This window comes from Papaver somniferum, chromosome 2, assembly GCF_003573695.1.
Source record: "Papaver somniferum cultivar HN1 chromosome 2, ASM357369v1, whole genome shotgun sequence".
Lineage (NCBI taxonomy): Eukaryota > Viridiplantae > Streptophyta > Magnoliopsida > Ranunculales > Papaveraceae > Papaver > Papaver somniferum.
The window spans coordinates 114,910,068-114,929,150 of record NC_039359.1 but is presented as its reverse complement, the minus strand read 5'-3'; the positions used below and the strand labels follow the sequence as shown (position 1 = coordinate 114,929,150).

Genomic DNA, 19,083 nt, shown 5'->3' with positions numbered 1-19,083 from the left:
ACTTGGAGACCCAGCATGTGGAGATGCATTTCCTTCCGTTGAGGAAACAGATGCGCCATTCTAAGAATCCTGCGAAATTTGACCATATGGTGATCTCGCTGGCACTTGATTACCTTTCAACACGTATGGATTAAATTCGTTAAGTACCCCCAAAATGTTGAAACAGCTTTCGTATTGGAAACCACCTTTGTGGGAATCTTTGCCACTCTTCTCGGCATCTTCGTTCCTGGTTCACCTTCACCACTTTTCTTGCATCGAAACATTTGCATGATCAAAGCTACCTATTCGCTAATATCTTTGCTAATTGCATGATAACAATGAACAACCAACCTTTTCGGGATTACGAGAATTTATGTTACCGGTTTCTTCACGAAAATTTTCAAAAATCTTTTGACAAAGCGTATTCCCTTGTTGCTGGCAACCATTGATTTGACCTGATGTAAAGAATACATAATTCATACAAATTGATTCATCTTCATTCATGGTGAGCTTGACACATAAACCCTAGTGAATCTTTGTTGTGATTTTTGCGAGGGGGTTGTCATGCTTGTTATAAAAAGAGATTTTTAGAAATTTTCTGATAGATTGAGATGGTATGAGTAGGTGTGCTTGAGATGAAGGAAAAATGAGTATTGAGATAGTATGGGATTGAGAGATTTAAAGGTATGAATATGCAAATTTGGATTTGAAATGAGCTGAATTTATAGGAAAAATAATTAGAACAGTTGGATGATCAAATTCAGATTTATCCGTTGGTAGCCAGATGAGAGCCGCGCGGGTTTAGTTGAACTGCCAGCGGATTATGTAGGGACGCACAGCTGGAGTTAATCGACAAGTGTATGTTAAGGAAGTGGAAATGTTACTAATACTCTCCATTTTGGTTGACCTTGCACAAATACCCCCGAAGGGTAAAAAAAAAATAGAGTCTATTTGAGAAAATTTCTTCCACTTTTGGAAACAATTTGTGCTAGTTGCGTCCATTTTTAGAAGATAAGGGTATTTTTTAAAAATGAATAAGGATACATATCAAAAGATAAATTTTAAGGGGTATTGTGATTAAGTTTCCTGGAAGAGAACCACCAGTCTTTGGAAGAAACATGCAGCACTTGATGGACCGCAATGGGTAGTTCAATAAATCCTACCCATTTGTCCATCGGTTTTACAAGTTTGGTTCCCGGTTAGTCCATAGTGGGATCAAAATGGGCAAATCTCATCCCATGGTTAAAACAAAACCCGACGACAACCATAAATCAACCAAACAGGTTTTCGGAGTAATACCTTCTCTCTAGAAAACAATGGCGCTTAGGGTTTTAGTTAGAAGATCTCTTTCCCTCTCCACTTCATCGTCGTCATCTCCTTCATTTCTACTTTGTAACCGAGTATCTCACTCTATACTCGAGAAATTAAATGAGAAAATTCTTCCAGAGCCAAGGAAAATCCCAATTAGGTTTAAAACAAGTGGTTCAGGAGGGTATTCTCAATTAAATGATCCATCTCCAAATTGGAGTAACAGACCACCTAAAGAAACAATACTTCTTGATGGTTGTGATTATGAACATTGGCTTATTTTTTTTGGAGTTTCCTGAAGACCCTAGACCTTCTGAAGATGAAATGATTTCTACTTATGTCAAAACCCTGGCTGCTGTTTTAGGAAGGTTTGATTAGTTTTGAATTTTGTTTCACTTATTTTCTTGACCAATTTTGGTTTCTGTTGACTTTGGTTTTGAATTTGTGGTGATTCAGTGAAGAAGAGGCAAAGAAGAAGATTTACTCAGTTTGTACTTAAACTTATGATGGTTTTGGTGCCTTGATCTCTCAAGAACTATCTGAGAAAGTAAAAGGTATGTACATGTTTTGAATGAATTATTGGTTAAGAGTAATGTTTTCTTTTCAGAAAATGGTCTGCACAAGGACTTGAAGTATTGACCTCCAGTATGAGAATTGGCTCTTTCCTAAATGGTTATTGAAAATAGTTTTTGTTTCCACTTGTTGGTTAAACCTCTGTATGGTTTTATTTGATCACAGAACAACCAAATGTTCTTTGGGTGTTGCCTGACTCGTATCTTGATGTTCCAAACAAGGATTATGGAGGTAGTAGCTGTGACAAAAGAAATGTTATTCTTAACTGTTCATCACTTCATCGATTTTAGTATAAACATATCTATCTTTATGATTTTTTTAAGCGATATTATCCTTGTTTTTGTGTGCTTGTTAGGAGATTTATTTGTAGATGGAAAAGTAATTCACAGACCTCAGTTCAATTATAGTAATAGCCAGCAAAGTTGGCAGAGACCACGCCAAAGGTATGATAGCCGCCGACAAGCAATGCAGGTTGCAAGGAATGAACACGCCCAAAGAGGACCTGTTCCTGCTGCTTCTCGTCCACTGGGTGGGCAAGATTCATTTCAGAATGGAGGGAACGATCCGTCTAAGAATCCAGGACAATTTAACCAGGGAAGAGATAAGGTGTGTAGAACTTCCGATTTCCAATTTTTTGAATTAGAGATTGGTCTCTGTTGGCAATGACATAAAGACAATGTAGTTATCAAAGTGCATAAATTAAATGTTTATCATGTTTTGCTATGCAAGTATTGTAGCGAGAACTAGAAATACCATGTTCTAGTTCTTTTGTTTGTTCTTCTCCATATAACATCTTATAATTTTGGTTTCTTGATATCTATTACATCGACATTGCATATGAACTTAGACATTGTTACCGTCTAGATGAGTATGTAGCTGTGTATATCTATTCTCGCATTTAGCAACCGTTACAAACCATTTTGAGACGTGTACGCTGATAAAATATCTATGGTTGGGTGTGAAAACCACTATAAAGGTTGTTTTTGCATTATGAAGCTAATGCAAAATTAGCCATTCTGAAGCTAATGCAGATTCTGAGTTAATTATACCTGTAGTTCAGGTTGTGAGGTAGATTTTGGTTCAAGTGATATTTTTTTAATCACCAACCACATTGGGTCATTATGTAACATTTAGTCCCATGGCAGATTTCAAATCACGCCATTGAATCTGTTGCTTAAGTTCAGTTAAGGACTGACAGGTGCAGATATTGGGGTCATGGATGGATTCACAGGAAAATTTAGAGTTACAGTTACAGATTTTAAGTTAAAAAGCAGTTTTTAGCTCATAAAACAAATTTCATTGCTAACATTTCGAGTCATGGCTGAATTTTCAGCCACGTGGCCGTTTTTAAGCCGTTAGGCGGATCACCTCCTAAAAGGCTAAACAATGGTGTTACAATGGAGTAAATTGGTCACCAAGCAGAGCAGATTTAGCATTTAGGCGGATCACCTCCTAAAAGGCCAGCAGGAGATTTTACACTAACTTATTCAATTTCAGAAGTCCACACACTATCATGTCTGCCACTGCCACTGCCACTGCCACACTATTGCCATCCGTGAGTGTTTGTCTTCCAAAAAGGTTCTCGGGTTTATCTTTTTTTTTTTCCACAGGTGGTGGGAAGAATCCACAGGAGACTCATTAAATGGATTTTTGTCATCCATACCATGAAGGAGGGCAACAAGGTCACTATATAAATTTAATCCTCGCACATATATATGATATTCCAGTTTTCCTACTAATTTTTTCTTAAAACTAAATTCTCCTATACTTTTCTATACCGATACTGGTTATGTATATATACATTTACAGAATATGGTTAGTCATCATTGTATCAAAAGGAAGACTCCCTATATTTTTCCTTATAACAGGTCTAACTACTTGATATATACCCTTCTGGTAAGGGCCCTATACCAAAAAAAGAGATTACTACCTGATACACAAGCTAAGACCATAATTACAAACAACATTATGCGCCTAGGCATAATTTTTCTTAATTTGACAATAAATGGCCAGCCCCCTGCAGATACCATAATGCCCCTTCTGAAGCGTGCTCCATTGCAGATTTCTTCTTTGCTCGTGGCTCGCTGAAGCACTCTAAAGTTGTGCCTGAGGCACCCTCTATATCTACAGTGACCTTGTAAGTGAACCTGCACAAACAATAAGTGAGGGCTCAGTGCTTTCACGCACCAAATCAAGATGCATTACTGAAGCAAGCTTATGCACGGACTAATAACAAGTCATAGGAAAACGACAAATAATCTTGTCAACTTTGTAAATCAACGATTTGAAAGAGTACACTGGGCTCCATATCGTTGGACAAGGAACTTTCGGATCTCCAATATGCAGGTGAAGTGAGAAATAAAGCTGGGAGGATTCAGGTCAACCTCTGTTTATGTGGTTATTAAAGCTCCAGATCAAAACAACTTGCGATGATTATTCACCAAGGAAAAAAGCTACATATGCTGTCAATTACTAGAATTTAAACCGAGAACTTACATCTTCAGGTGGGACGGGCCTTCTTCGCTGCAGCACTCAAAAGATGGAGGATTCCAATAATTGGACGCACATGCCTAGTACAGACGAGATTTCGCTGATCCTTTGGAAGAGGTCAACATCGCTGCAAGTAATGATACAAGAGTAAGAGGTCTGTAAGATCAGATATTGTTTGTGTAATGTCTTCCTTTAAGTGAACAACTATAATTTTCAAAATAATACCAGTGCCATTGGCTAAAGCCTTGTCACAGCTGCCATCTTTATGATTCTCAGTTTGCCTCCTTTTCTTTGTTAAGATAGGAGATGCTGGCAAGTTTTGGTAGGAGGTACTAGTGGTAGGCCCTTCATTGATAGCCTTGCTAATGTTATCGTCATCTGCAGATGATGACACACAAAGTCTTTCAAAATTTTCAAGTAGATCAGAATCTGTAGCAACGCCTTGGGTGGGAGTTTCATTGTATCCCATAAGCTTTGCCTCTTGTTTGATACTTGACTTCAAAACTTCTTCCAGTGTTTTATTTTTAGGTTTATAACCTTGAGCCTGCATAACAGAATAAATTGGCATCAGTCTGAGAATAATATCTGTGTTATATTGAATAACCGGCATGGCAATCAACAAACGTTGTACTGCTTGGAAGAAGCGAAAAAAATGTACGTGTAACCAAGGGCAACAAACAGAAAAAAAATCATCTTTCTGGAAATGGTATCTATAAGTTTATGCACAATAAACAGAAAATAACAGGTGGGATGAAAGGAAGCTGAAGTAGAGATTCTTACTTGCAATTTTGAGAATATCACTTTTGCCGCTGATCTCATAGCAGCCTTTTTGCTGATGTTTGTTGCAGAACTAGTTAAATGAACATCTTTCCCTCTCACACTTTTCCCTCTCAGTTCAGCTTGGACTATGTAAACGCCACCTCTTTTTAAATTTGGAAACTGCACTTCCCACTTGAGTGATTGGCAAAGTTCCTGAAGCTCTCTAACAGGATTAAGCTGCAGCCCTGAAAAGCTCATGATGGGGTCAAAGAAGGAGAGCATAATACTCCAGATGAAGTTTAGGTTAAATCCGGTGTCAAGAAGCATGGCTCCAACACAAGATTCAACTAGGTCACCAAGAGCCTGAACCAGTAAAAAGCACAGTTATATCTTCTGATTCAAAATTTATAACTCTAGATAGCTCAATAGAAGATTTTAAATATTGCATACTTACACAATTCAATGGCTGTATGGGTTTCTAATTAACGGAAGCAAGAAAAGACTCGAAAACCTAATAGGACAAGGCAGTAATATCCTATATGCAAACCCATTTTTGGAGATCAATTAGGTGACCATTTTATTAAATAAACGAGGCACCGTGCCAAGCTTAAGCCAACTATCAATAAATTATACTAACAACCCGAGTTAGGATGCCAAACCGCACATGTTCTGTAAATTCAACCAGACAAAAGGCTCCATACACTTCTAGGGGCACTTAAAATAGAAAATACATATCGAGAAGAAAGCATTTTGATTTCTAAATTGCAGGTCAGTGTACCTTCATAATACTTATCGAACGTGGTACTCTGCATGTAAATGCCTCTCAAATTGTTTCTACCCATGGAGCCATAAGTTAATCATCTTATGGTGTTTGACAAAGACTTAGAAAAATACATGTGAATGACGAGTGCTTTTATTACTCCAATACTTAAAAGAAAACCGTAAGGTTGGAAAAACAAAGAACTAAAAGCTATAAAGAACCTTCTCCACCGACAGTACATGCATGTAAGTTGTAAAATGAATAATTTAAGAAGAGGCATTGTGAAATAATAGTCATGTGCCTTACTTCAAGCTTACAGTGGATATTTCTACTGACGGTAGAAATTCAGAGACATCGATTATACCAGTTGTATAATAATGATGGCACTTAATAGCACCAATATATTGTCTAATTTGAAATTAGTACCTTTGGACATGTTGGCTCCTGTAGATGGCAGTCCTTTGAAGCAGATGTCTGGACATAATTTGCATACTCTCTGATTGCTGCAGAGAGGCTATCAGAATCACAGATGAGATGCTTATAGAATGAACGACGTACTGCTATTCTGGCGAAGGAATTATTATTAACGGTAACTGATCTTAAGTCAGTTAACTGTCCAGGCTTTAGTTTTGGGTACACTGAATACAGATATGATGTTATTAAGTAATCCAAGACGGCATCTCCAAGAAACTCCAGCCTCTGGTGCAAAGTTGCAAGAAATGTTACAAAAACAGTCTTCAAGCTCATGACATGAAAGGAAAAAAAAAACTCCTTCCCTGATTCATGTAAGATGAAATGCATATGCACATTGTTGTGGGCATTAAAGAAGGAAGGTTTATATTTGTGATTCTGAAATTAATGGTTAAGCTATGGAAATTAACAGCCATGCATAAGAATATTAAGCTTTTGTACCTGATAGCATCCACCTGAATGTTTGTTGTACGAAGGATGCACAAATGCCTGGAGAAGTAAACCCTTATGCAGAAACTTGTACCCTAACAAACTTTCTAGGACATCAGTGTCTACAACCTCACCAAGTGACATGTAGCTCTTGCTTGCACTGCACACTCTAGTAACTTCAAAAGCATCAAATTCAACTTTTATGCCAACCCACTTTAGAAATGCAGTTGCAGCTTTAAATCCACTATCAACAATGAAGGCTCCAACTAGGGATTCCACCACATCTGCAATAGTCTTCTTATGTAACCAATGGTGCCCCTTACTGCATCGAACATGAACAGTATCTGTTTCACCTTGCATGGACTCCGATTCTTGACGAGGATGAATAGTGTCTTTTGTACCCTCATCGCACATCACTTTACAAGGACGTCCAAAAGCAAAAAACTGGCAAGGATCAAACATTTGATCACGTATATACACCTGAAATTCATACACAAACAGCCTGAATTTTGTTGCAATCAATAATATTTAAAAGATTGTATATGCTCCACCCTTCTCCCAGTGCTGACCCGATGATGCCCACAGTTTGGCCACTACACATTATACAATATTTTGTTCAGTATACCCAAATAAGCAACAACAGAGAAAAAGTTAAGAACCTCAGCTACATCTTTGCTTTATGATATGTAGAATTGTTACAAGCACGAACTTCCCCCTAATCAAACCTACGGGCTTGGTAGATACCAACCTTACACATGGGTCCAACATATGAGGTGATACATGTAGGCATAACTTTTAAAGCTGCTAACATGGTTTAAATTATAAGAGGTATAAGGGTATATTTTGTTTTGCTTATGTTCTTCTACAATAGCTTCAACTTCAATACCAAGAGTAAGTGCAGATGTACTTACCGTGCAAGCTAATATGTGTCAAGAGGCTATAAAGTATCACTACCTCTTAAAAACAGAATGTTCACTGCTTGTCTTCTTTTTTTGAACCCTTTTTTTTTCGCACTTAATACTCCTATATTATATCAAAACGGAACCTTAACATATTTGGCCACTTAGTATTTTCAATGTTTCACCACTCACCACTAAAATCCCTTTCAATTAAATTGATATGTGATCACTCTCTCACTGCTAGCAAGCAAGTATTATAATGCTAAAAAAATTGAAGCTTGGTAGTTACGAGGAAAAAAGTCTACAATAACAAACTCCCCAGTCCTCTAAGCTCTCAAGTTTTTTTCCTCCCTTCTGAATCACAACAAACTGCAGTACAATGTAAAAATACAATGAACTTTGCTTAAATAATAGAAAATGTGAATGACCATGGCTTCTGATTTCCAGTACATAAAAAGTGCTTGATCATAGGTTGTGTTCACATATGATCTTGAGTCTTGACTTACTGCAAAAGAGGCTTAGCCAAGCGCTGAAACATCAAATTTTGCCTTTATGTTTTATCACATTTCAAATACATTAGGACATTATACTAAATAACCCTACTCTTGAGTGATACTATGTGTGGCTTATGATGAATATTTTGTAGCTACTGTTCTCTGCTAAGAATAATAATAATGCTTACAAAATACTGGACTGTATAGAATACTAGTATAAGGTTTGGATAATACGAGATGAGATTTAGAAGTTACCTGTGAAAATTTTCTGATTGCTAGATTGTATAAATTGGAATTATTTAAGATACATGAACGCTTTCGTGTTAGCAGTCCCTCATCAAGAGTGTCATACAAAAGAAAAAGATGCCTGCCAACTGCATACTTGAGAAACGCATCACCAAGAATTTCAAGCCTTTCCAATGAAAACCGCTCAGCACACTTTTCTGTAGTGAGTGCCTCTAGTACCTGCAGTAGAATTTCCTCACTGTCACAATATATAAAAGTGTTCTAATTTGTCATATATACCTAAAGAGTAACACCTCATACAATTTCCAAAAATGGTGCTTATGGTACTTGTGTGTTTGTGTTAACAAAACTGATAAAGCATGTACATTGTTGTAGAGATATCTTACACGATGGGCAGTAACCTCAGACCCTTCAGGAAATGAAGCAGAAAATATTTCTTTTAACTCAATTGCCACAAGCAAGTTTTCCAGCCGCACCATCAATGAAGGTAGTAGCGACATGGAGCTTCCCATTTCCTTAGTGAAGCCCATTATTTTTAGCACACACAGCTCTGCAGGCAATTCTACGAAGTGCTCCTCCAGTTCACGTGTGTCCGCATTGACAGCTTAAATAAATACGAATTACATTAGTTTTGCTTCAGTTTATTGATTTCTTGAACAAAAAAGATCACAATTGTTATTAAAACATGTCCAGCGAAGGACTTGATGATCCCCACTCAGAAATCACGAGTTGATTAATCCAGTTTGCGATTTAATCCCTCTATAGACACAAAAGGATCTTATAGTTCTTTTCACACAAACCATCAACAAAGAATTAGTTTAGCTATGATCTATTCTACAGTGTTCCACCAATGAATTTACTATTACTAAAACTCCACAAGGGAAGCTTTATTGAATGTAAGGAACATTAAAACAAGAGCAGGAGGGGAGGGCTTTAACCACTGGACTTAACATGTTTTGTTAGAGACCAGCAAGTATGTCCACTTGACCTGACATTGACTTTCTTTCAATCTGGTTCAACAATGTTGCAATAACAGATTTCAGTTTTTCACCAAAACATATTATCTTGAGAATCCCCCTATGGAATGAAAATTAACACACTATACATATACAGATTTAGATAATTTTGTCACTCGTAATTTTTTCCACTTGACCACCTCCAATTGAGGTAAATAGATCTCACCTCTTTGGTAAATGCATGTATATATAAGTGGAGGAAGCACTGCCATTCTTATACTTAACTTGAATAAAAGAAAAGAAAAAAAAACACAAAGGAAATATAAAATTAGCTAATCACAACAGACCTCCTATGGGTGTCTTGTTATGATCAATTGAGCAGATGGATACCTTTACTTTGTTGTACTCGATTGCACAACAGGTTCCGTAAGGAAAATAGTTGTTTTGCCTTCAGAAGAGGTTGTTTGGGGTATAAAAGATGAATACCAAACCTAAAATGCAAATAAAACAAACTGTCAGATGTCACTAACTAGTAAAGAAACTCAATTATCATTTACAAGTGGAAATGACAGTTAGAATTAATCCCTTCCATATCTGAGGCTCTGCCACATTTCTGATTTTCATATTTCCTATTAGTAAAATTCCATACACTATCTATGGTCCACTAAAGCAATCACTAGGTTCTCTTAATGCATCTTAAACCTCTATGTTCCAATTCATCCATCATTCAGTTTCACTTCAACATTGTGAACTCAGTATAATCTTCTTCACTTTCCCCTTACTGTTTTATCTTTTTAAATTGAAATATTTAACTTGTACTCTACTAATTCTAATCCAGTAAACTGAGACTAAAGAAAAAAAAATAGGCCCTCCTTGAGTTCTGTAGTCATTTATAGTGGGCCATATCTCCATCATGAAGTTCGATTTTTTGTTTAGCTCATCACATAAAGCCTGGTTGGTTCTCTTTGCATTTTGATATGCTACAAAACAGCACAAAGTCTCTAATTAACTACTGAAACTAAAACAGAAAACTTACTTCAATCAAATACAAGAGGGCACAATATACACAATCAAAAACAATGTTTGCATCATTCCACCATCTTGTCTGACATTTTTTTTCCATATCCTCCTCTTATATACTCAGTTCAAGTTCATTAACATGATCAACAAAACAAAATGTACATGATACTCATGGAATTACATCCTCATTGATTCCTTTAAAGTTTAATCTATTCATAAAACATTCGAATCTCCTACCCCTGTCAAGCTCCTATCAATTATTGAGCGCAAGCTTGAGAGTACTCGAGTGGATTCAATCTCTATGATGCAATATTTGTTACCTTAGCCTAGATATTTTTTATTTATTAATATATGCCTAGTGTCTCTCTTACTATTTACTATTTTGTGTGAGCAATAAACAACACCGAACATTTTCTTCATAAAATGTCTTAAAGATCACATACGACAATCACTTTATATATGTACAGCAAAAAAGGATAAAGAATTTGTATCCACTAGTGGTTTTAGCATGTAGCTCACCTTGATAAATGTAAAGAAGCCGGTAATCTATATATCAAAACAGAACCTCTTGTCATCCATAGTCTAATAACTTTCCATCTAAGCATGGTGTGGATCAATGTCTCGGAATGTGTCTAAATAGTACACAACCAACTACTGAGTGTACTGATGTAAAGTAGTATCATATCTCATAATAAGAAAGCAGTTAAGTGCAAAATTACTCACTTTTCAATGTAGTACTCTCTGTAGCTTGAATGATGTTCACTCATAAATGGACTCTCTGCATCTATTCCGTGAAGAATGTCATCAACGAAGAAAAATAGCTTGTTGTGTGGAGTGAACACCAAACTATTCAAGAAATCGCTTCTACTCACAGGACCATTAGCAAATTCCAAAGACTCACAAGGAGGAACAGGGGTTACAAGACTGTCACTAGAAACTTTTGGACTTCTGAAGACTGCTGAAGATAAGCAATTTCTAATTAAATCCCAATCAATGAAAAGCCTATTTTCATGTTTGTGCTGCTTCAAAGGTAGCAACAAGTAAAAGGATGGTGGGCTTCCTTGTCGTATATCACTCATCCCCAACGGAACAAAATCAGAAAAGAAATCTGGACGGTCAAGAATGATCTTGAGAAACATCTCCTGAAAATTTTCTGCCTGCACAATCTGTACAGAAATTGAAAGAATGATAAAGTAACATAGAAAGGAGTTGTTTACTGGCAAAAATTCTGCTAAAAGTTATTTCACATACCTCTTCTTCATCAAATTCAATCACCCCTGATGAGACAAGACGTGTTTGTACAATTCTACCACGAGCCAAATGTAAATCAAGTTCCATGGATGCAGCTTCTACTGGAAGAGGTGTTTTGACAAAAAGACCAAATTGTTGGTACACCCTATCCTCTGGAACCGGAACAAACCGTATAAAGTAAAAGTTCAAGAGGATAGGATTTCCGGAATTGGTCCATGGTACTTTAAGAGCAGCAGAGCTAAGCATCCCATGCAGTTGAACCATACATTCACCTGTTGCAGAGAAGTACCGATAAAAATGTTCATTGACAGCAGAACGCAAAGAAATATACATGGTAATTGAAAGCTATTTAGGCATGAGCGCATACCTTCACTGCTTTCAAACTCTGCCACTCCATCTTCAACTTCATAGTCTTGACGCGGCAAGAGATGGTCAGTCAAGGCACCTACTTCATGCAATTTCTCGCATGCTTTCAGACAAGCACTTTTCTTGGCAGTCTCTTTTGAAGGCTTGGCTAAACCATCAACTTGATGAATTGGAGCATTTGAAGGAAGAATTATGCGACAAATTGTCCCATTCGGATCATCGATATAAAAGAATTCTGGCTTAGGATCAAAAAATCTGTGCACGTACATATATCAAACAGGAGACCAGTTAACAAGTAATCCGATGTTGGGATAATGAAATCAAAGTTTAAAAAAAAAAAAAAAAGTTAAATAACATAGATTGAGCATCAACGTACTCGTCTCCTGGGAGTTTCGAACAGTAACGACCGAGCAGTGTAACACTATATCCTTCATTAATAGAGGCACCAGTTGAATCAACTTTATACGTTTTTTCCACAGATTCGTCAAAAGTCCCAACTGATGTTCTGCGCGAAATTTCCTCGTTCATACGATTTTCATCTGAAACAAAGCTTTTTATCAAGTTCAGTTCATTCTGGTTCCCCCTGCAATGTTCAAGATGTTTAAATATGATGGGGGTTAAAACATGATTTTGAACTAATTTATTGGTGTAACAGAGAAAACATGTTTATGGAAAGTACCTGTCAACCAAAAAGGCATATTCAGATTGCGCCATGCGTGCAAGGCCCCTGGACTGAATAAAACTAGCAACAGTTTGAGGCAGGTCAAACCGTATCACGAGACAGCAGGTTTGGATATCAAGTCCTTCTTCTGCGACTTTGGTTGCCACCAGTAGATTGAGCTATTTAACCAATGCAAAAGAGAAAATGATCAAAAATTCTACGAGAAATCTCCACCTAATAGAAATACTGCGTGGCTTGGCGAATTAGACTTAGACATACTTGTTAGAAATATAAAAAATAATACTTATAAACATTCCCAGATAAAAGTTGTATGTTGGCGAAAACTATTCATGTACACCAAAACCTAACAGACCGTATACTTTTGTGCTAGCCCTCCCCAGACCAGTTCACACTTATCGAGTGACTGGTACCAATGTATCAGAGCTTTATGGTTTAAGGTGATACACTTATCGATGGTATGTGCCCACTCCTTGATAGACCCACAGACCTATACTATATGCATTACTGGTCTCATTTATGTGTACAGACACATCATACACAAATAACATTCTACGTCATTAGCTAATTTTAAGTCCCCCTTTAAATTACATCTTCATTTCTTTTATATTATTAAATCACATGGTTCATCTTGCTCGATTCACATCTTACTATATAGTAACACACCATCTCATATAGGAAGTAATACCTCTCCATTACGAAATTTTTCCACAACAGAATCCATGATTTTCCGTGACATATTCTTCAACCCAGAATGAAGTCCAACAAGGAAATGACACTTCCAGAACTCTAAACATTTCAAGTTCCCAAGTATGCATGACAAGGATCTTGCAGTAATGATCCTATCCACAAAAATTATACATTTCATATCTGGTTGTCGCCTGTAAAGGTAAAACAAAACAAAGAATTGCATTCAACAAGTATATTTGATTCGCATATTGAGATGACCAACAGAAATTTAATGTATACATCAGCAAGAATAACTAGAATGATTTAATAACAGAATGTCCAGGACTTCAAGAAAGTCTGTAATCAATTCAGAAGGCAATTGACACATGCCAATCTCTAGCTACATATGAAATGGATCTAATACAAAATAAATCTCCATCTAAATCGTGAAAAGAGAAAACCGATGCCCTCCCTAGACTAATGAGAATGATCAATGGACTTGTGGCAAGTTCAAGTGAGATTCACAGCACCTTGGAGAACAGATTTCTAGAAAATGTCTCTGTTCTGAATGGCATAAAATAATTTCACTCTAAACGTGTAAATTAGATAAGATACAAACAAGGAACTTAATAATATTGAAATAACATGGAAACAAATAAGCTGAAAATTAAGTCGAGCTGACCGTTCCCAATACTGCAATCAATAAAAGAAGCTTTTTATAATACCATTTAACAGAACAACAAACATAATCGTTACCAACCTATAATTTGAAAGGAGCTCGATAAGCACCAACAACTTGCTTGAAAAGAAGGGCTCCTCTAGTACCCCCCAGGTATCATTGCCATCTACAGATCCAGCGATATCATTGCAACTGACAGTGTCTGAAATATCATAGCCATCGCCAGATTTTGAGCTGTCATTGCCATCTACAGATTCTACTTAAGAAAAAAAGAGAAAGAAACATCTAGTCAGGAATAGTTCTGATTATACGTAACATAGATTTCTACAAGTTTCCTGTGCTCCCATGAGCATAAACAATCCCTAAGTCATGGATCCTGTGGTATAATTTCCTGATTTCAGTACAGTATCTAATCTGCAGGACACAGTCCCTAATATGCTGAAAATTTTAAGGGAGTTTGGAGTTTGTAGTAAATTCATCCAGCTTAGGTTGCATTTCTAAGTAAGGTTGCTAAAGGATAGATTATATGCCAGTACTTTGCGTCCAACATAGAAGAGTATTATTTTATACTCCGGGAGAAATCATTTATAGCTCATTATGTGCCGAACATCTTAATTGTCCATATATAATAACCAATATTTGCTCAGTTTTGTATGTAAGCTGACCAAACAACACTATTTCTCTCTTGCACCAACTATAAGAAATGTAATGATTATTTGTTGCCTATTCAGAAATCAACAACAACAAAAAATGATCAGAAAAGTTGAGGAATGATAGACACTAAAACATGGAAATTTTAGAGCAAAGGTATAACAGTTTTGAAGTAATAACCCAATACGACGGCAGCCTGCCTTAAATACTGATCAGCTAAGGAGTCTCCAATGGAACATCTATCTTCTGTCTCTATCAATTCACTCCGCTCAGAGTAATCACCACTAATCAGGATATCAACGGCCTTCCACCAAAATAGACAAGTGAAGGTAAATAAACATGGAGACTAGAATGAGAATAACAGACAGTATAACTTCTGCTATGCCATCGCAAGGAAAAACGAGAGATAGAGGCACACAAGATAGTTCTCCTAAGTAAATAAGAGAAAGTAAATGGATGCACAGAAAGAGGTAATAATCACCAATCAGAAATATTCAAGAAATCTATTATAACTAACACATTAGGAATGAGAGGAGGGTCATTAACTAACAGTTGACTAAAGATACAGCATTACAAGGATAAACTCGATTATGCATCACACTAATCTAAATAGCATATTACATATATGTATGCTTGGCTTGACTCAGTGAAACTAAGATAAAGGGGCTCCAAAATTTTGAATTGAATATACAGCATCAGCTTTTAACAAGGGCGAGTAGCTTTCTATTCGATCAAGGATATAATAAAGCCATTCATAGAATAATCTCTTTGCAACCCAAACTTCCAACAATTAAACCACACAAACAGATGATTTGAAAGAAAAGATTCTAAAGTTCTTACAGAAGAGATTCCAAAGGTTTGACATATGATGATAATCAACCAACAAAATCATATCAGGAAACACTAACTCGCAAAAGGCCAAAGTTAGATGACGAGAATATGCCAAATATATTAAACACTACTGTCAATTTCTTAACCTAATCCTCTAAGCTCCTGAAGATACAGAAGGTCAATCTAAATAAATTTGTCAAATGAGAAAACAATGTCCTCAAAGAATAACATTAAAAGAAGTACAATGCGCGAACAGAATTAAAAGCCATTATAAAGGATGGTAAGAAGCTCACTTGTTGTGCTCCATGAAGACCAAGATGAATCAAGCAAAACATCAGATTATTTGTAGCCTCTGAATTAGCTTTTTATTGCTCTTAAGATTACTTAGATCATCCGTTTTTGTTCTTACCATAGAATATACTGTTTTAACACATAGGAAATTCAGTAAGTGAAAAGCCTCGTTGAATTGTAAATAGAAACAACACTTTGTAAAAGATACCTCGTTCTTGATGTCATTCAGGTTTTTACCACAGATACTGTTACATGTGGAAATTTCTTTCACAACATGACCATAATAATAAAATTTTACTTTGGGAGATGCCACAAAATTTTCTAACTCAGACTTGTCTTCAACAGAATAAACCTACAAAATGAAGGAAAAACATTAATGAGTAGCAAACACGGAGGCTTACAATTTTATAATGAATAGAACACCTTAGAGAGCGCAAGTTACATAAAGGTCTCATGTATAATAAAAGTTATCTCAAGGTCAGTTAAAAATCAAGAATTGGGTGCTGATAATGTTAATGCTGGTTCAAGTAAAGGTCATGACAATTATTTATCTAAGAAAATGTGATCCTTATGAACAAGATGTGTACATCAAAGACTCTGTAACCTAAAGTAGAGTTCAGCTCACACCTTTGCATCAAGTAGCTTCTCGAGACTATTGATGCCTTTCGGTAGACTCTCTTCATTGGACCCACCTGAAGCAGCAACATATCCGAAATTATTAAACACATGAAAGAAGTCAAGCATGCAGATTTTATCTTGGCATTAAGAGAAAGGTAGAAGCCAATACCCAATCACGAAAAATATCAACGAAGTGTCAAAACAAAAGTAAGAAAGATGAAAAATAAGAAAAGATATGACGTACAGTATCTAGAATTCAAACATATAGGTAACATAACCTTGAGACAGTTAAAATCTAGTAGATCCCTTAAATCTTTAGGGTCGACAACTGTAATCCAGTTGTGGTGCCTCGCTGTCTTTCCTTCCAAAGCTTGAGATGATTACTCTAAAATAGCATGTAAGTTTCTAAGGTGGGTCATTGTAGCCCGGATGTCAGGACTAATTGTTCTTCTTGCAATTCTAAGAACCAATTTACTGTGGATAAATGAAAAGACGCAAGGAAGTTTACTACCAAAAAAAAAATATCAGTTCAAAATTATAAAGCAGAGTTAGATCAAGCAATAGAACAAATTACCTTTCCCTACTATAGGAGAAGCAGTCATGCCAAATATACGGGGACGTTTCGGCTCATCGGTTCTGTAGAATTCCTGCATCGTAGTCAATAGATTCAGTATAAAACAAGACAAAACCTCCCACATGTTCCCACAGCCTACTCCCTCCCAATGAAGCATAAAAATTAGAAGAAAATTAACTGGTACAGTAAGATTAATTTTGAATAACATGCACCTTCATGATTTGCGCATAAGGATGACTACTCTGAACTTGTGCATGATGATACTCGTCAAATATCAAAAGAGCAATAGATCCATCTTGATGAAGCAGTGGTGTAAATTTTGTTCAAGTATTCGAGGGGTCATAACAAGAACCTGTATAGTACGAGCCACAATAGTGAATAACAAACCCAGACGCATGAACTACAAATCCTCCTATCACAAAAAGTACTCAATACATATTACATGCTAGGAGGAAAGGACAATTTGTTTTCCATTAGAAAAGAAGGGAAAAGAAAGAAGAGCAGGGGATTATGTTACACTGATGTTTTAGAAACACAAATGCTTGGTTTAGGTGGTCACAAAAATATACATTCCTTACCCTCGGTTTGCATCAGTAAGTGTTACATCTGTGTAGGCATCGATTGTCATTTTCTTAGAAACAATAGATACGTGAACCTCCAGTTTCTAAAAGAACACAATAACCTTAAGCAAAAAGATAAAAAGCGAGATACCTCATGTTCTTCAATCTCTTTTTCCCACTCATCATGGTTCCTCAAGCGCTTCGAACCACCACCAAAATAGCTCGCAACTTTAAAATCTGTAGACTCCTCGATAACGGTTGCTTGCTAGTGAAACAAAATTAATATAACTCAGATAAGTCCCAATAAAACACTAAAACACAATCATTTGCATTACTGTTGAGAAGGATTAACCAAGAAACGTCCCAGGACAAATCAAGTATGTTCAATAACTTCAATTGATGTATTGATTAAACACAAGGAATCGGCGCATGCACCAAATTCTCATGTATTGTCATATCCAATTCTTGAGACACATAAAACATCATGCTTTGGATGTTTATAAACAAGTTGTTTCTGAAATATGACAGTAGTGACACCAAACCAACTGCACACAGCATCCACCCATTCTAAACTTCTTCCTTTTGTGCACCCTACTGGAAATTAAGAGATATTCACAAAAAGGAATATGCTCTAATACCACTACTTTTTACATAAAATTCAAGTAAATGCATCACTAAGGCCTAAATGGAGCAATACCAGATCATCAGCAGCCTGACAACCAACGCATTACTTGGCATTTAACAAACTATCATGCAAACGAGCCAAAAAGCAGAAAATGATATGCAGAGTAAACTATTATCTTATACTCTACTTTGCAATGCAATGAAGGAAAAAGGGGAAAATATATAATTACCTGTAGAACGAGAGGGATAGTGGGAGCGAGAAAAACACAGATACTTCTCTGAGGTTTCCTAATCAAGTGACCTAACTCATAAATCAACAGAGCTGCAATATGGGTCTTCCCACAACCCGTTTCTAAATACACAATCACATTTTCTTCCACTGCTTTCTTACACAAGTCCAATTGATATTTTCTTGCTTTCGTTCTCGGGTCCTTTACTAACTCTGTAGAGCTTGAGCTTTAACTTGAACTGCTCCGGAGTTCTATTTCTCCGGCGTCGTCAGCCATGGATTTCACTGGAGTGAAAAACCCTAACTATGGAGTAAAGTAAATTTCTCCTCTCTGGTTATTATGACTGAGAGAGGGAGTGATATTTTGACCTTTAAGTCAAAGTGATGTGGGGAAACGAAAGATTATTTACATTGGAAAGTAATTTGAAATCCGACATTAATACGATGAGGACATTGTCCGGTGGTGATGTCAGGCAAGGTACTAGTTTCCCCACGAACAAGATGTATACACGTGCTACTTAGATTCAGGCAAGGTACTATTTTCCCCACGAATACACGTGCTACTTGGATTCGTGCTTGCGGCAAATTTACGAAGGACGAGAGCAAAGCTCATTAGAGAAGCGTGGAAGCTCAGTGAAGGAAAGCTGAAATTTTAAGTTCATTCAGAAAGTACATAA

At 36.6% G+C, this 19,083-nt stretch overlaps 2 pseudogenes; one reads left to right on the top strand and one right to left on the bottom strand.

The window, feature by feature from the left end:
• The first annotated feature begins 1,208 nt into the window (after window positions 1-1,208).
• On the top strand, window positions 1,209-4,358 carry LOC113348879 (annotated as a pseudogene).
• On the bottom strand, window positions 3,607-18,620 carry LOC113351791 (annotated as a pseudogene).
• Between the last annotated feature and the right edge of the window lie 463 nt (window positions 18,621-19,083).